Raw genomic sequence first — 20,378 nt, 5'->3', positions numbered from 1 at the left:
CAGTAGACGACATGTCCGTAATCGTTGTCAGGTCCTTCAGTCCGGACCAGATGTCAGCATCAGCAGTCGCTCCAGACTGCCCTGCATCACCGCCAGCGGGTGGGCTCGGAATTCTGAGCCTTTTCCTCGCACCCCCAGTTGCGGGAGAATGTGAAGGAGGAGATGTTGACAGGTCGCGTTCCGCTTGACTTGACAATTTTGTCACCAGCAGGTCTTTCAACCCCAGCAGACCTGTGTCTGCCGGAAAGAGAGATCCAAGGTAGGCTTTAAATCTAGGATCGAGCACGGTGTCCAAAATGTAGTGCTCTGATTTCAACAGATTGACCACCCGTGAATCCTTGTTAAGCGAATTAAGGGCTGCATCCACAAGTCCCACATGCCTAGCGGAATCGCTCCGTGTTAGCTCCTTCTTCAATGCCTCCAGCTTCTTCTGCAAAAGCCTGATGAGGGGAATGACCTGACTCAGGCTGGCAGTGTCTGAACTGACTTCACGTGTGGCAAGTTCAAAGGGCATCAGAACCTTGCACAACGTTGAAATCATTCTCCACTGCACTTGAGACAGGTGCATTCCATCTCCTATATCGTGCTCAATTGTATAGGCTTGAATGGCCTTTTGCTGCTCCTCCAACCTCTGAAGCATATAGAGGGTTGAATTCCACCTCGTTACCACTTCTTGCTTCAGATGATGGCAGGGCAGGTTCAGTAGTTTTTGGTGGTGCTCCAGTCTTCTGTACGTGGTGCCTGTACGCCGAAAGTGTCCCGCAATTTTTCTGGCCACCGACAGCATCTCTTGCACGCCCCTGTCGTTTTTTAAAAAATTCTGCACCACCAAATTCAAGGTATGTGCAAAACATGGGACGTGCTGGAATTTGCCCATATTTAATGCACACACAATATTGCTGGCGTTGTCCGATGCCACAAATCCACAGGAGAGTCCAATTGGGGTAAGCCATTCCGCGATGATCTTCCTCAGTTGCCGTAAGAGGTTTTCAGCTGTGTGCGTATTCTGGAAAGCGGTGATACAAAGCGTAGCCTGCCTAGGAAAGAGTTGGCGTTTGCGAGATGCTGCTACTGGTGCCGCCGCTGCTGTTCTTGCGGCGGGAGTCCATACATCTACCCAGTGGGCTGTCACAGTCATATAGTCCTGACCCTGCCCTGCTCCACTTGTCCACATGTCCGTGGTTAAGTGGACATTGGGTACAACTGCATTTTTTAGGACACTGGTGAGTCTTTTTCTGACGTCCGTGTACATTCTCGGTATCGCCTGCCTAGAGAAGTGGAACCTAGATGGTATTTGGTAACGGGGGCACACTGCCTCAATAAATTGTCTAGTTCCCTGTGAACTAACGGCGGATACCGGACGCACGTCTAACACCAACATAGTTGTCAAGGACTCAGTTATCCGCTTTGCAGTAGGATGACTGCTGTGATATTTCATCTTCCTCGCAAAGGACTGTTGAACAGTCAATTGCTTACTGGAAGTAGTACAAGTGGGCTTACGACTTCCCCTCTGGGATGACCATCGACTCCCAGCGGCAACAACAGCAGCGCCAGCAGCAGTAGGCGTTACACGCAAGGATGCATCGGAGGAATCCCAGGCAGGAAAGGACTCGTCAGACTTGCCAGTGACATGGCCTGCAGGACTATTGGCATTCCTGGGGAAGGAGGAAATTGACACTGAGGGAGTTGGTGGGGTGGTTTGCGTGAGCTTGGTTACAAGAGGAAGGGATTTACTGGTCAGTGGACTGCTTCCGCTGTCACCCAAAGTTTTTGAACTTGTCACTGACTTATTATGAATGCGCTGCAGGTGACGTATAAGGGAGGATGTTCCGAGGTGGTTAACGTCCTTACCCCTACTTATTACAGCTTGACAAAGGGAACACACGGCTTGACACCTGTTGTCCGCATTTCTGGTGAAATACCTCCACACCGAAGAGCTGATTTTTTTGGTATTTTCACCTGGCATGTCAACGGCCATATTCCTCCCACGGACAACAGGTGTCTCCCCGGGTGCCTGACTTAAACAAACCACCTCACCATCAGAATCCTCCTGGTCAATTTCCTCCCCAGCGCCAGCAACACCCATATCCTCCTCATCCTGGTGTACTTCAACACTGACATCTTCAATCTGACTATCAGGAACTGGACTGCGGGTGCTCCTTCCAGCACTTGCAGGGGGCATGCAAATAGTGGAAGGCGCATGCTCTTCACGTCCAGTGTTGGGAAGGTCAGGCATCGCAAACGACACAATTGGACTCTCCTTGTGGATTTGGGATTTCAAAGAACGCACAGTTCTTTGCGGTGCTTTTGCCAGCTTGAGTCTTTTCAGTTTTCTAGCGAGAGGCTGAGTGCTTCCATCCTCATGTGAAGCTGAACCACTAGCCATGAACATAGGCCAGGGCCTCAGCCGTTCCTTGCCACTCCGTGTGGTAAATGGCATATTGGCAAGTTTACGCTTCTCCTCCGACAATTTTATTTTAGGTTTTGGAGTCCTTTTTTTTCTGATATTTGGTGTTTTGGATTTGACATGCTCTGTACTATGACATTGGGCATCGGCCTTGGCAGACGACGTTGCTGGCATTTCATCGTCTCGGCCATGACTAGTGGCAGCAGCTTCAGCACGAGGTGGAAGTGGATCTTGATCTTTCCCTAATTTTGGAACCTCAACTTTTTTGTTCTCCATATTTTATAGGCAGAACTAAAAGGCACCTCAGGTAAACAATGGAGATGGATGGATTGGATACTAGTATACAATTATGGACGGACTGCCACGGTTAGGTGGTATAAAAAAACCACGGTTAGGTGGTATATATTATAATAATAATACAATTATGGATGGACGGACTGCCTGCCGACTGCCGACACAGAGGTAGCCACAGCCGTGAACTACCGCACTGTACACTGGTTGATAAAGAGATAGTAGTATACTCGTAACAACTAGTATGACACTATGACGACGGTATAAAGAATGGAAAAAAAACCACGGTTAGGTGGTATATATTATAATAATAATACAATTATGGATGGACGGACTGCCTGCCGACTGCCGACACAGAGGTAGCCACAGCCGTGAACTACCGCACTGTACACTGGTTGATAAAGAGATAGTAGTATACTCGTAACAACTAGTATGACACTATGACGACGGTATAAAGAATGAAAAAAAAACCACGGTTAGGTGGTATATATTATAATAATAATACAATTATGGATGGACGGACTGCCTGCCGACTGCCGACACAGAGGTAGCCACAGCCGTGAACTACCGCACTGTACACTGGTTGATAAAGAGATAGTAGTATACTCGTAACAATTAGGATGACACTATGACGGTATAAAGAATGAAAAAAAAACCACGGTTAGGTGGTAGGTATATAATAATAAATAATACAATTCTGGTCGGACGGACTGCCTGCCGTGTGCCGACACAGAGGTAGCCACAGCCGTGAACTACCGCACTGTACACTGGTTGATAAAGAGATAGTAGTATACTCGTAACAATTAGGATGACACTATGACGGTATAAAGAATGAAAAAAAAAACCACGGTTAGGTGGTAGGTATATAATAATAAATAATACAATTCTGGTCGGACGGACTGCCTGCCGTGTGCCGACACAGAGGTAGCCACAGCCGTGAACTACCGCACTGTACACTGGTTGATAAAGAGATAGTAGTATACTCGTAACAATTAGGATGACACTATGACGGTATAAAGAATGAAAAAAAAAACCACGGTTAGGTGGTAGGTATATAATAATAAATAATACAATTCTGGTCGGACGGACTGCCTGCCGTGTGCCGACACAGAGGTAGCCACAGCCGTGAACTACCGCACTGTACACTGGTTGATAAAGAGATAGTAGTATACTCGTAACAATTAGGATGACACTATGACGGTATAAAGAATGAAAAAAAAAACCACGGTTAGGTGGTAGGTATATAATAATAAATAATACAATTCTGGTCGGACGGACTGCCTGCCGTGTGCCGACACAGAGGTAGCCACAGCCGTGAACTACCGCACTGTACACTGGTTGATAAAGAGATAGTAGTATACTCGTAACAATTAGGATGACACTATGACGGTATAAAGAATGAAAAAAAAAACCACGGTTAGGTGGTAGGTATATAATAATAAATAATACAATTCTGGTCGGACGGACTGCCTGCCGTGTGCCGACACAGAGGTAGCCACAGCCGTGAACTACCGCACTGTACACTGGTTGATAAAGAGATAGTAGTATACTCGTAACAATTAGGATGACACTATGACGGTATAAAGAATGAAAAAAAAACCACGGTTAGGTGGTAGGTATATAATAATAAATAATACAATTCTGGTCGGACGGACTGCCTGCCGTGTGCCGACACAGAGGTAGCCACAGCCGTGAACTACCGCACTGTACACTGGTTGATAAAGAGATAGTAGTATACTCGTAACAATTAGGATGACACTATGACGGTATAAAGAATGAAAAAAAAACCACGGTTAGGTGGTAGGTATATAATAATAAATAATACAATTCTGGTCGGACGGACTGCCTGCCGTGTGCCGACACAGAGGTAGCCACAGCCGTGAACTACCGCACTGTACACTGGTTGATAAAGAGATAGTAGTATACTCGTAACAATTAGGATGACACTATGACGGTATAAAGAATGAAAAAAAAAACCACGGTTAGGTGGTAGGTATATAATAATAAATAATACAATTCTGGTCGGACGGACTGCCTGCCGTGTGCCGACACAGAGGTAGCCACAGCCGTGAACTACCGCACTGTACACTGGTTGATAAAGAGATAGTAGTATACTCGTAACAATTAGGATGACACTATGACGGTATAAAGAATGAAAAAAAAAACCACGGTTAGGTGGTAGGTATATAATAATAAATAATACAATTCTGGTCGGACGGACTGCCTGCCGTGTGCCGACACAGAGGTAGCCACAGCCGTGAACTACCGCACTGTACACTGGTTGATAAAGAGATAGTAGTATACTCGTAACAATTAGGATGACACTATGACGGTATAAAGAATGAAAAAAAAACCACGGTTAGGTGGTAGGTATATAATAATAAATAATACAATTCTGGTCGGACGGACTGCCTGCCGTGTGCCGACACAGAGGTAGCCACAGCCGTGAACTACCGCACTGTACTGTGTCTGCTGCTAATATAGACTGGTTGATATTTAAAGAGATATTAGTAGTATACAACAATACTATACTGGTGGTCAGGCACTGGTCACCACTCCTGCAGCAAAAGTGTGCACTGTTAATTAATATAATTGTACTCCTGGCTCCTGCTAACAACCTGCAGTGCTCCCCAGTCTCCCCCACAATTAATTATAAGCTTTTAATTTATACATTGATGACTGTGCAGCACACTGGGCTGAGCTGAGTGCACACAGACTGAGTCACACTGTGTGACTGACTGTGCTGTGTATCGTTTTTTTTTTCAGGCAGAGAACGGATATAGCAGAGAGAAGTGAACGGATATATTATATTAAATAAAAGTTAACTAGCAACTGCACTGGTCACTGACTGTGGTAAACTAACTCTGTCTGCGACTCTGCACAATCTCTCTCTCTCTATCTAATCTATCTCTATTCTAATGGAGAGGACGCCAGACACGTCCTCTCCCTATCAATCTCAATGCACGAGTGAAAATGGCGGCGACGCGCGGCTCCTTATATAGAATCCGAGTCTCGCGATAGAATCCGAGCCTCGCGAGAATCCGACAGCGTCATGATGACGTTCGGGCGCGCTCGGGTTAACCGAGCAAGGCGGGAAGATCCGAGTCGCTCGGACCCGTGAAAAAAAACATGAAGTTCGGGCGGGTTCGGATTCCGAGGAACCGAACCCGCTCATCTCTATCACACTCCTATCACTTCAACGATGAAAAATCTTCGTTTGGACGTGAGTAAATTTACTAAGTTTTGAGCTAAAATACTAACCGTATGCGCACTGCGTACCATGCACATGCGCATTTTTGCCTTAATCGCTCCGTTGCGAAAATCGGCAACGAGCGAACAACTCGGAATGACCCTCCATGTGCACTGCAGGGGGGGCAGATATAACATGTGCAAAGAGCGTTAGATTTGGGTGTGGTGTGTTCAATCTGCAATCTCATTTGCAGTGTAAAAATAAAGCAGCCAGTATTTACCCTGCACAGAAATAAAATAACCCACCCAAATCTAACTCTTTCTGCACATGTTATATCTGCCTCCTCTGCAGTGCACATGCTTTTGCCCAATTGCTAACAAAATTCCTGCTGCGATCAACTTGGAATTATCCCCAGGGGGCCTAATTCTGAGTTGATCGCAGCATCAAATTTGTTAGCAGTTGGGCATTACCATGTGCACTGCAGGAGGAGCAGATATAACGTGCAGAGAGAGTTAGATTTGGGTGTGGCGTGTTCAAACTGAAATCTAAATTGCAGTGTAATAATAAAGCAGCCAGTATTTACCCTGCACAGAAACAAAATAACCCACTCAAATCTTACTCTCTCTGCAAATGTTATACCTGCCCCCCCTGCAGTGCACATGGTTTTGCCCAATTGCTAAAAAACTTGCTGCTGCGATCAACTCAGAATTACCCCCAGGGGCGGTTACAGGGGTAGACGTTATTGTCACGGCCAGTGCGACTATGTACGCATTGGCTGTGCAGCAATATGCAAATTCCACAAGAGGCATCTTGTGTAAATAGATGCCACCTTCCAGCTTCTTTGATCAGCATCGGATCATCTGCATGAACATTGCCCATGGGTCCAGTGTTAGTCTACGGGGGCGATTTAATTGTTTTACGCTGTGGCTACCACTTGATGTTGCCCCACGAAGCAATTCAATTGTTGCTGCATTGGGATGTGAATAGCTGCTGGGGTTATCATTTCAACGGAGTTTGGGTGCACAAAGCAGTACGTTAGATATGTTTAGCTGCTTTGCATGGCTAAACCCGGTATTCTGGGCATGCACACAAGGCACTCGCGCCTTATGGGACACACACACACACACACACACACACACACACACACACACACACAACTGAATTGCACTAATGAGCACTCATTATGTACACAAAACAATAAAAAAATCTTACTGTAAATTGGTTCTACCAAATATAATTATGTGAAATAAATTATAACAGTGCATATATTTGGTATCCCTCTATGTGAGAAGTCTAACTATATAAACATTTTTAAAATTGTGATCTTAATAAATGGATAATGTAGAAAATGTAATGGTGATTTTCAATGACCCATTTGCATTGAGGGTAGGCAAAATTGGGTCTGGTCAATGAGGTACGAAATACCTTTGGTCAATAAAGGGTTATAATCGTAAGATATTATTATTATTATTATTATTATTATTATTAGTAGTAGTAGTAGTAGTAGTAGTAGTAGTAGTAGTAACAACAACAACAACAACAACAGGATATCACCCAAGTGTAAAGAAAGTGTCATAACCACTAACTTTGTGTTTAAAACACTGCAGCAGTTTAAAAAAAAACCCAGAAATTCACGGAGGCAAATTGCATGAAGGATTGCTACAAATTGGTCCGTCCATGTCACTACACTAAAAGAAAGAGATTATTTGTTCAAATAAGGTAGTGGTAAGAATTCAGTTGACTTCTGAAAGAGATAAAAATCACATGCCTGGGCTGCTGGATAAGGTCTGCTTTCTTCATCTTAGACCATTAGGAAACAAGTATATCATTGTAATGTATGATGTGAGTGGGAGTCCGCAAATGGCAGATTGCACAGGAAACAAAGATGGGGTAATCATTTAGTGCAACCCTACACTAAGACAGGTGCCAGTCTTGGATACTTAATTGACTTCATTTGTTACTTATACCTGCAAATCACACTGTTATCATCATTAAACAAGCAATAGAAACCAAAGTTTTGTCACTGCCTCAGATAACAGAGCAAGTTACCAAATGTTCCAGCCATATTGACTTACTGGCTTCATTTCACATCATTACATTGAACTGAAATCAAATATCCGTAGAAAACGAATTACATTGCAAGAACCTTGTTTGCTCATACTCTCCATGTAGGAAACAAGCTCTGACGATTACACTACTGGTATCTCATAACATATGAGTCAATGTAAAGGGTCACCTCCATGTTAGTTGCAACTGCATCACAAGAATCTCTATTCATTTATTTACAATCCAATGGGAAAAAAAGCCGGTGGTACGCTTCATGATATTGCTATTATGTTTCGTTAACATACTTTTTTTAAGAATGTTGTGCAGTTTAAGCATGAATGGTCAGTGAAGTCATTAGTGTACCTGTGTGTAATACATAGAACTGTGGACAGTTAACTGTGATTACTATCCTCACTCTTACCTTAGCCTGTACCCATGGCCGCTGCAAGGTTTCTCGGCCTACTGCCCCCAACCACCACCAATATCCACGTCCCAGCCCTTCAGATGAAATTTTGGCTTATAAATTCCACAAACACCACTTGCATTAACTAATGATGTTTTTTTCAGAGACATCCGTCATTTTGTAATAGGCAGCGTTAGTGGCACCTCCCCGACAGGATCGTGGTGCCCTAGACAGCTGCCTAAAGCTGGCTAATGGTAGCGTTGGCCCTGCCTCTACCCTATCCATTAAGGTTTATGTTTGAACCCTACTTCACTTATTACATCTTACATATTTATGCTTCATTTATTCATATGCATTTATGCTTCTTTGATGTACTGCATTTCCCCTTTGCCTGTTCTGTGTTTTGCCTGTTAGATTTCTATGCTTCATGTGCTATACTCTCACAACTGCATTGCACTGCAGAATGTTGTAGCACCATGTAAATATGCAATAAGAATAATGTTACAAATACAAATTGTTATATATAATTTATTTAGCGCCATATGGCTTGTGGTTGAAATAGTCACAAAGTTGCCCAGTTTCAAAGAGTAGGGGGCCCAAGCTGAGGGCCAACTGCATTACCTGGTGTCTGTGACAGTGGAGATGCCATAAAACCACAGAAGTGCCCACATATACCTTGCTACTTTAAATACATTGCACAAGGCATTTCAATGCAACAACTGAGGGGGTCTATTTGTGAGGTCACGAAAAGCTCTATGTCTGACAAAAATGCTCTTTTGGCATTAGCCATGTCTGGTAATAGCTGGTAGGACACGTGCAGTCCACACTTCACTAAAGATGGCATATGGTTCGGAACAGTGAAAATATTTTGTAGCTACTGGGAAATTTTAGACTGACCGTAATAAAGCAAACTTCCGAATAACTACAGATCATAGCAAGTGATACTCTCCACACAAAAATAAAAGCAAATTAACCACTGCTATAAACAGCCACCTATCAGATTGCAGGAAGCTGTGAGATGCATCTGCCACACACAGAAAGACAGTGAAGGCCATAGAAAGTTGAGTAATTTAACTGGTTCACCACATGTCCAGAGATCTGGGGTCTGCAATTTATCACTAGATTGGGATGGTTATATAAAATAATACAGATTAAACAATCTGAAATTGCTTAATTGATAACTGGCCTAAGGTAAAGTTATGCAGTACAATATGTAAAGTAAGCCAATAGTGTTTACAATACAATTCTGTACATGGATTTGAGAAAACTGAGCTTGCATCCACCAAAAGTATCCAGAAGGTTTTGCAAACTTGTCAGTTAGTGGTACATTACACGAAAGCAGACTGATGTTAATATAATGAAAAGAAGTGCTTTATATATTATAAGTCGAGGAAAGTAGCTCCTCTATTTGTAGCATTTTTGTCAGTGGAGCCATATCCTAGAAAGCTCATTACAAGCATATTATTTAGAGAGGAGAGAGGAGTCCATGTAAACAAAAACTTTTTTTCACCACTTTAGTGGTGTAGTCATTCCTTCTCTTCAATGAAATGCTCTGTGTATTTATGATAACTAAAATGCACTCTGTATTGTACAGATGTTGCTAGAATGCTTCTTATATTGCATATTGGTCAAAAGAATACTCTCAACATTGTATATTGGTCACTAGGATGCTCCCTGTTTTCTATTGTGTTCACAAGAATGCTCCCTGAGTTGTGCATTGGTCACTAGAATTAGAGATGAGCGGGTTCGGTTCCCTGAGAACCGAACCCCCCCCCCCGAACTTCACGCTCTGAGCCCGGTTCCAAGCTTGGCTCTGGTTTTCCCGCCTGACTCGGAAACCAGAATGAGGCAAAATGTCATCATCCTGCTGTCGGATTCTCACTGGGTTTGGATAACATCTAAGGAGCCGCGTGTCGCCGCCATTTTCACTCCGGCATTGGAGAGTGTAGAGAGAGGATGTGTCTCCGTCCTCAGTGTCCTGCATCAGTACAGTGGTAGTGTCTTGTGTTGCATCAGTCCAGTCACAGTAGTGGTTTCCTCTGCTGCCATATGTCCAGTGCTGCTGTATAAGTCCAGTCCAGTGGTGCTGTATTGTGCTGCATCAGTCCAGTCACAGTGGTGGTGTCCTCTGCTGCATATGTTCAGTGCTGCTGTATAAGTCCAGTCCAGTGGTGCTGTGTTGTGCTGCACCAGTTCAGTGGTGGTGTATTGCGCTGCATCAGATCAGTCACAGTGGTCGTGTCCCCTGCTTCCATATGTCCAGTGCTGCTGAATAAGTCCAGTTCATTACAGTGGTGCTGGGTTATCCTGCATCAGTCCAGTGGTGGTGTCCCTGTGCTGCTGTATATGTCCAATGGTACTGCCGTAAATGTCCAATGATACTGCCATACAGTATATGTCCAGTGATACTGCTGTATAAGTCCAGCAGCACTGCCGTATAAATCCAGTGAAACTGCCGTATATGTCCAGTGGTACTGCCATATAATTCTGATGATACTGCCGTATATATGTCTAGTGGTACTGCCGTTTTAATCCAGTGGTACTGGTATATAAATACATTCCAGTGATACTGCCGTATATGTCCAGTGGTACTGCAATATAATTCCAGTGATACTGCTGTATAAATCCAGTGGTACTGGTGTATAACAGTCCAGTGTTACTGCTGTATATGTTCTGTGGTACTGCCATATAATTCCAGTGATACTGCAGTATAATTCCAGTGATACTGCTGTATAATTCCAGTGATACTGCCGTATATGTCTAGTGGTACTGCCGTATATGTCCAGTGGTACTGCCATATATGTCCAGTGGTACTGCCGTATAAATCCAGTCCAGTGGTAATGCCATATGATTTCAGTGTTACTACCGTATAATTTCAGTGTTACTGCCGTATAATTCCAGTGATAATGCCATATAATTCCAGTGATACTGCCGTACAATTCCAGTGGTACTGCCGTATAAGTCCAGTGGTACTGCCATATAAATCCAGTCTAGTGGTACTGCAGTATAATTAAAGTGATACTGCCATATAATTCCAGTGGTACTGCAGTATATGTCCAGTGGTACTGCCGTGTATGTCCAGTGGTACTGCTGTATAGGTCCAGTGGTACTGCCGTATAAATCCAGTCCAGTAGTACTGCCGTATAAATCCAGTCCAGTGGTACTGCCATATAATTCCAGTGATACTGTTGTATAATTCCATTGATACTGCTGTATAATTCCAGGGATACTGCCGTATAACTCCAGTGGTACTGCCGTATAACTCCAGTGGTACTGCCGTATAAGTCCAGTGGTACTGCCGTATAAGTCCAGTGGTACTGCCGTATAAGTCCAGTGGTTCTGCGTATAATTACAATGGTACTGCTGTATAAGTCCAGTGGTATTGCCGTATAATTCCAGTGGTACTGCTCTATAGGTCCAGTGGTACTGTCGTATAAATCCAGTCCAGTAGTACTGCCGTATAAATCCAGTCCAGTGGTACTGCCATATAATTCCAGTGATACTGTTGTATAATTCCATTGATACTGCTGTATAATTCCAGGGATACTGCCGTATAACTCCAGTGGTACTGCCGTATAAGTCCAGTGGTACTGCCGTATAAGTCCTGTGGTTCTGCGTATAATTACAATGGTACTGCTGTATAAGTCCAGTGGTATTGCCGTATAATTCCAGAGGTACTGCCGTATAAGTCCGGTGGTACTGACCTGTGCTGTATATTATTTACTCCATTTAAAGGGGTTATTAATATTTAATCCAAAATATTTTTACAGGGTGTGCCCTGTGTGGCTTGCCTGTGCTGCATATTATTATAATGGCTTAAAATAATAGGGTTATTATTATCCAAAGTAATTTTATAGGCTTTGCCGTTTGCGTGGTTTAGGGGTACGCTCTCCTGTGTCACCAATATTGTGCTTGTACTACCATCTGGGCAAATTCCAGCACATCCCATGTTTGTGCCGCACACTTGTGTCGCTTAGCTTAGTCATCCAGCTACCTCATTGCACCTCTTTTTCTTACTTGCATGATGTGCTGTTTGGGGACTAGTTTTTGAATAGTGCAATCCTGTCTCTAACTGCAGACCCACTCCTAGATGGACAACCAACAGACAGAGAGGACGTGGGTGCAAATCCCCACCCCTAAATTCCCTTCCGCACACTGAAAATTACCTGTAACCATCCCTGAACCTATCTAGTAATAAAATTCAGAGAATTAGTCACAAATGTTTGCAAACACATGTTTAGCTGCTGGCCACGTCACGGCTTCTCCGATACAGCAGTCCTAACCTACATAATAGCAGTGCCCACATAGGGCCATGTAATTTGTCACAGTAGGCCTCACGATAAAGGCTATTACTAAAACACTTCCAGACAGAGAGCTAACTTACCCAGGAGCCACCCCCAGAATCTCCCATTGCTGCTTCCATTCAATGCCTCTTGCACACAAGCAGACAATTCTCTGAATTTTATTACCAGATAGGTTCAGGGATGGTTACAGGTAATTTTCAGTGTGCGGAAGGGAATTTAGGGGTGGGGATTTGTACCCCCCTCCTCTCTGTCTGTTGTTTGTCTGTGACCCCTCCCCCTTCCAGCACCTGATATATAATTATCTCCAGGTATGATTGAGCAACTGCCAAATTGTTTGTCTGCTTGTGTGCAAGAGGCATTGAATGGGAGCAGCATTTGGAAGGCATGCTGTTCCTTGTAGTGCCAATGGGAGATCCTGGGGGTGGCTCCTGGGTAAGTTAGCTCTCTGTCTGGAAGTGTTTTAGTAATAGGGATAGGTTCAGGGATGGTTATAGGTAATTTTCAGTGTGCGGAAGGGAATTTAGGGGTGGGGATTTGCACCCCCCTCCTCTCTGTCTGTTGTTTGTCTGTGACACCTAATATATAATTATCTCCAGGTATGATTGAGCAACTGCCAAATTGTTTGTCCACTCCTAGATGGGCCAGGTGTTTGTGCCGCACACTTGTGTCGCTTAGCTTAGTCATACAGCCACCACGGTGCAGCCTTTTAGCCTAAAAACAATATTGTGAGGTGTGAGGTGTTCAGAATAGACTGGAAATGAGTGGAAATGAATGCTATTGAGGTTAATAATGCCGTAGGGTCAAAATTACCCCCAAATTCTGTGATTTTAGTTTTTTTAAATGTTTTTTTCAAAAATCATCCAGATCCAAAACCAAAACCAAAATATGAAAGGGTGGTTTTGTCAAAACCAATCCAGAGCCAAAACACGAGGATGGAACCAGATCCAAAACCAAAACACAAAACACGAGAAGTGCCCACCGCACATCTCTAACTAGAATGCTCTCTGTATTCTATAGTGTTCACTAGCATTCTCCCTAAATTGTGTATTGGTCACTAGGATGCTCTCTGTATTCTATTGTGTACACTAGACTCTTACTGCATTGTATATTGGGGGTCACTCTGAGATGATCGTAGCTGTGCTAAATTTAGCACAGCTACAATCATTCACACTGACATATGGGGGGATGCCCTGCACAGGGCTATCCCACCCCGCATGTCAGTGCCGGCCCTACCCCACAGAAATGCAAAGGCATCGCACAGTGGCGATGCCTTTGCACTTCAAGAGTAGCTCCCGACCAGCGCAGCTTTAGCATGCTGGCCGGGAGCTACTCATCGCTGCCCGGCCCGCAGCAGCTGCATGTGACATCATGCAGCTGCTGCGGCCCGCTCCCCGTACGGTCCGGCCATGCCAGCGTTGGCCGGACCACGCCCACGAAACGCCGGCCAAACGCCACCGTTCCGCCACCCCCGCCCAGCGACCGCATCTGCCTGTTAATCAGGCAGAGGTGATCGTAGCGGCCCGACAGTCTTCGGCTGTCCGGCATGCACCAGCGCACTGCGGCGCCGGCGCATGCACAGTTCTGACCCGATCGCACCGCTGCGATAAACTGCAGCATGCGATCGGGTCAGAATCACCCCCATTGTTAAGTAGGATGCTCTCAATATTGTATAGTGGGCACCAGAATACTCCCTGTATTGTGTATTGATCACCAGGATGCTCTCTGCATTTTGTAGTGTTTACTAGAATGCTTTGTGAATTGCGTATTGTCACTAGGATGCTCTATGTATACTCTTGTGTTCACTAGAAATCTCCCTAAATTGTATTTTGGTCACCAGGATGCTCTCTGTATTATATACAGTAATATTAACAAGAATACTCCCTAAATTGTGTATTGTTCAGTAGGATGCTCTCTGTATTCTATTGTGTTTACTAGAATGCTGCCTGAATCAGTGGTGGAACTAACAGCGGTGCTGCCGGTGCATACCACCAGGGCCTGCCACTATTAAGGTGCCCAAAGCCAGTAGAATTAAAATGAGTCAAACTGACTCATTAGTATGCCACCATGCTGCTCCATAAGGACGTATTCTGACCAGAGGTGGAGGAGGGGTGCAGGGGATGCCTCCCTCATCCCTTCTCAGCTCCACCTCTCTGCCTCCTGAGTGATGGTGACAGGCTGAGTGCTGAAAGCGGTGCCACTGAGGATGACGCCTCACTGTCAGAAGGGCAGATAGGAGGAGCCACCCTGCCTGCAGAGCAGTGCCAGCTCATCTCACCAGTGGCAAAGCTGGGGGATAAAGACATTGATAACAGGACTTCTGCTTCATGCAGGAGCTGAGCCCGACTCTGCCAGTAACTGGTTTTACACCTTTTGCTCTGGCTGCACAGAATGGACACACTGATGAAATGGAGGTCTTCATTCAGAAAGGTACCTTACTGTACATGCACAATACTGCATTGTCTCTGCCTGCAGCCACCTCACAGATTTTATCCACTGCTTCCTCAGTCACCCACTATCACACGGTAACCATAGGCCTTCTCCTATTATCTTAAGCCTTCCCCAGTACCCACTATCTTCTTGCACCCACTGCTACCCCAGCCACCCATACTCTCACTGTCACCTTAGGCCTTCCGATGTTACCCTAAGCCTTCCCCAGTCACCCACTACCTCTCCCCATAACCCACTATTTCCTGGTCACCCCCTGCCTTCCCCTGTCATACGCTGCCTTCCACTGTTAGCCACTCCCTCTCCCTGTCACTGTCTCTTACTGTCACCCTTCAACCTTCTTCTTTCACCCATTGCCTCTCCACATCACCCACTGCCTCTCTCTGTCACCAACTGCCTCTTTTTGTCACACTCTGCCTCCCACTGTCACTCTCTGACTCTCCCTGTCACCCAAAAATGCCCCTGTCACCACCACTGCCTCTCCCTGTCTGCCTCTCCCCTGTTACCACCGCCTCTCCATGCCACCTTCCCCATGTCACCCTCTCCCTGTCACCCATCAGCCTCAACCTTTCCATCACCCACTGACTCCCCAATCACCACCTGTCTCTCCCTGTCACCCTCTACCTCTCCGTCACCCACTGACTTCCCAGTCCAGCCCCACTGACTTCCCAGTCCATCACCCACTGACTTCCCAGTCACCACCTGCCTCTCCAAGGTACTCTCCTGCAGTACCATCCATGGGCCACAGTGTCCTGTAGAGAAAAAATGTGGGTGATCACACTTTCTCTCACCTACTTTTACAGTATGTAGAGAACAGCAGCACACCCCAGCGTAATGAGTAACATGGTTTTTTCATCTCTTTTGCCATATGAATTACACCCATATTTGACCAATTTTTAGGTTATATCATCTCTTTGGCCATATGATTTACACCTACAGTACATTACAACAATCTTCGCAGGTTTTGTCACATCCATTCTTCCATTGTGTTGTACTATTAGAAAAGCTAGGGCTACTTGCTTGTGACTGTATAAATGTTTACTCAATATAAACTTGATAAAACATGGTGTTACCACATGGTGTTATGGTGAAGCCACCTCACATAACCAGCAGTTTACATTTTCACTCTCCAAACTGCTTGTCAGTAAATCCTGCAGTTTGGAGGTGAAAACCATTGTGTGCAGCTATTTCAAAATCAATGAGAAAACAAACAAACACTGGGGCAGATGTATTAACCTGGAGAAGGCATAAGGAAGTGATAAACCAGTGATATGTGCAAGGTGATAAAGGCACCAGCCAATCAGATCCTAACTGTTAATTTACATATTGGAGCTGATTGGCTGGTGCCTATATCACCTTGCACATATCACTGGTTTATCACTTCCTTATGCCTTCTCCAGGTTAATACATCTGCCCCTCTGTTTGGTAAATTCCTCTCTAATCTTACTATGTCAGTTTAAATATGGGATAATACTACTAAGACTTGTCTGACAATAACATGCATCTTCCAAATTTATACTGTATATAGGGGGTAATTCCAAGTTGATCGCAGCAGGATTTTTTTTAGCAGTTGGGCAAAACCATGTGCACTGCAGGGGAGGCAGATATAACATGTGCAGAGAGATAGATTTGGGTGTGGTGAGTTCAATCTGCAATCTAAATTGCAGTGTAAAAATAAAGCAGCCAGTATTTACCCTGCACAGAAACAAAATAACCCACCCAAATCTAACTCTCTCTGCACATGTTATATCTGCCTCCCCTGCAGTGCACATGGTTTTGCCCAACTGCTAAAAATTTCCTGCTGCGATCAACTTGGAATTACCCCCATAGTTAAATACAATAATGTTTTTAGTGCTGCAAGTATGGTGGTACGAGGTGGTACTGCTTACCAGTAAGAAATTGCCAGCCGGTACACAGTACTGCCGGCCTGACCTCCATGCTTGCAGCCGCTGTGCAATGCGCCCCTCTCTTGTGTCCCTCTTGTGTCTCCCGCGGCATGTCTCTGAAATGAGGCTGCTGGTCTGCAAGCTCTGATTGGCTCATGAACTGGCACCTCATTTCAGAGACACGCTGCCACCACCAGAGACACAAGAGGGACACAGGAGATGCGTGCACTGCACCTGGCACTGGGGGGCATACATCGCACTGCGGGCATGTGTGTACCTGTCACTGGGGGGCATATGTGGCATTGGGAACATATGTGTACCTGTCACTGGGGGGGGCATATGTGGCACTGGGGGCATGTGTGTACCTGGCACTGGGGGGGCATATGTGGTGCTGGGGCAATATGTGTTTCTGGTACTGTGGGGTCATATTTTTATCTGGCACTGTGGGGGCATATGTGTAACTGACAATGTGGGGGTGTATTTTTATCTGGCCCTGTGGGGGCATATATGTATCTTGCACTGGGGGACATATTTGTATCTGGCACTGTGGGGGCATATGTTTATCTGCCACTGCACTACTAGGGGTATACTGTATGTGTATCTGGTACTCCACCATTGGGGACATATGTATCTGGCACTGCACTACTGGGGGTATATGTGTATCTGTAACTTCACTATTGGGGGCATAAGTGTATCTGGCACAGCACTACTTGGGGTATATGTGTGTCTGGCACTCCACTATTGGGGCATATGTGTATCTGGCACTGCACTACTGGGGCATATGTGTATTTGGCACTCAACTATTGGGGGCATATGTGTATCTGTAACTGCACTACTGGGAGTATGTGTATCTGGCACTCCTCAACTGGGGGCATATGTATCTGGCACACAGTACCACTAAGACATTTTTTATACTTGCACCACTGAATGTTTTACACTTTGCAATATTTACTTAACTTGTATGGTTGATAAAATGACAAACTGATTTATACATATACAGCGTTCATCTGGCCCATACTGGTAAATGGGAAACCCTCGGTGGACCCCACTGCCTGAGGGATCCTCCTCTAGGGATTGGATTCCAGACTGTGTACTTAAATTGTACATGATACATAAATTAATTATACCTTATACGGCACAGGACTATGGTGTATTTTCTAAAGTGCATTGCTGTTATTAATCTGGTACATTATCATGCGTGCACTACCAGTATTTATTACTCACCTTAAAAGTTAGCTTTTATTTGACATTTATTTGATTGCCCTATAAAGGTGTCTTGAGTACAAGATAATCACATTATCATCTGCTGGCTGTTTAAAATCCTGTTTTATGTGCATATTTGGTTATCTGTCAACACGTCACCAGTGGTGCAGAGGGGTCCGTGTGCAGACTCTGGGTGGGCCCCTTCCTGTCCATGGCGCAGTAGGCTCCGGCATTGTGCCAGAGTCTACTGCGCAAGTCTTCTGAAACATGGTGCCCGCCAAATTCCGAAGTCTAATTACAACCGCGTTTGCGTGGCAGCTATTTTTGCGGTGATTTTTGTCACGGCTGCAGCACCTGATGCAGGACTCCAGAAAGGTAGATATTAAAACATGGGTGCAGAGTGTGTAGTGTGGGCCACCCTGGACCAATGGGCCCGTGTGCATGGCACATAATGTACCCATTATAGAAAAGCCAATGCATGTCACCTCTGCCTCTGAGTTTATCTTTAGGAACTATTTTTAAATATAGAGAATGTTATTATTAGAGATGAGCGGGTTTGGTTCTCTGAGAACCGAACCCCCCAAACTCCACATGTTTTACACGGGTCCGAGGCTCAGTTGTTCCCGCAAGACTCTGAAAACCCGAACGAGGCAAAACGTCATCATTCCGCAGTCATATTCTCGCGAGATTAGGATTCCATATAAAGAGCCGCGCGTCGCCGCCATTTTCACTTGTGCATTGTAGAGGGTACAGAGAGGACGTGGCTACGTTCTCTCAGTGGCAAATCTCAATATCAGTGCTCAGTATCAGTGCTTATTGCTGCTCAGTAATACTAGTAGTGTGTCTCTCTTGTGCTGCATCTTGCTGCTGTAGGGTGCTGTGTTAGTAGTGTCCTGTGACTGTGTATCGTTCATCATCATTCCAGTCACAGTGGTATCTGGGGGGTGACAATTCCAGAGTGCTTTTGTGCTGCTCAGTAATAGTTACTAGTACAGTGTCTCTCTTGTGCTGCATCTTGCTGCTGTAGGGTGCTGTGTTAGTAGTGTCCTGTGACTGTGTATCACTCATCATCATTCCAGTCACAGTGGTATCTGGGTGGTGACAATTCTAGAGTGCTTTTGTGCTGCTCAGTAATACTAGTACAGTGTCTTGTGCTGCATCTTGCTGCTGTAGGGCGCTCTGGTAGTAGTGTCCTGTGACTGTGTATCGTTCATCATTCCAGTCACAGTGGTATCTGGGGGGTGACAATCCCAGAGTGCTTTTGTGCTGCTCAGTAATAGTTACTAGTACAGAGTCTCTCTTGTGCTGCATCTTGCTGCTGTAGGGTGCTGTGTTAGTAGTGTCCTGTGACTGTATATCGTTCATCATCATTCCAGTCACAGTGGTATCTGGGGGTGAAATTCCAGAGTACTTTTGTGCTGCTCAGTAATGCTAGTATAGTGTTTTGTGCTGCCTTGTGCTGCTCAGTATCAGTTCTCCGCAGTATCATCAGTGCTCAGTATCATCTGTGCTCAGTATAATCAGTGCTCAGTATAATCAGTGCTCAGTATAATCAGTGCTCAGTATCATCAGTGCTCATTATCATCAGTGCGCAGTATCAGTGCTCAGTATCAGTGCTCATTATCATCAGTGCTCAGTATCAGTGCTCAGTATCATCAGTGCTCAGTATCAGTGCTCAGTATCATCAGTGCTCAGTATCATCAATGCTCAGTATCATCAGTGTTCATTATTATCAGTGCTCAGTATTAGTGCTCAGTATCATCAGTGCTCAGTATCATCAGTGCTCAGTATAATCTGTGCTCAGTATCATCAGTGCTCAGTATCATCAGTGCTCAGTATTATCAGTTCTCAGTGTCTTGTGGTGCTCAGTAATACTACATTACTAATACTAGTACAGTGTCATGTGCTGCATCTTGCTGCTGTAGGGTACTGTGGTAGTGTCCTGTCACTGTGCATTGGTCATCATCATTCCAGTCACAGTGGTATCTAGTATCTATCTAGTGGTATCTACTTCCAGACATTACGGCCATCTAATTCCAGATATACTGTATTACTGTCATATAATTCCAAACATTAAAAAATGGAGAACAAAAATTTGGAGGGTAAAATAGGGAAAGATCAAAATCCACTTCCACCTAGTGCTGAAGCTGCTGCCACTAGTCATGGCAGAGATGATGAAATGCCATCAACGTCGTCTGCCAAG

Source organism: Pseudophryne corroboree, chromosome 2 (assembly GCF_028390025.1).
Source record: "Pseudophryne corroboree isolate aPseCor3 chromosome 2, aPseCor3.hap2, whole genome shotgun sequence".
NCBI classification, from domain to species: Eukaryota; Metazoa; Chordata; class Amphibia; order Anura; family Myobatrachidae; genus Pseudophryne; species Pseudophryne corroboree.
Note: the sequence above shows the minus strand (reverse complement) of the source record.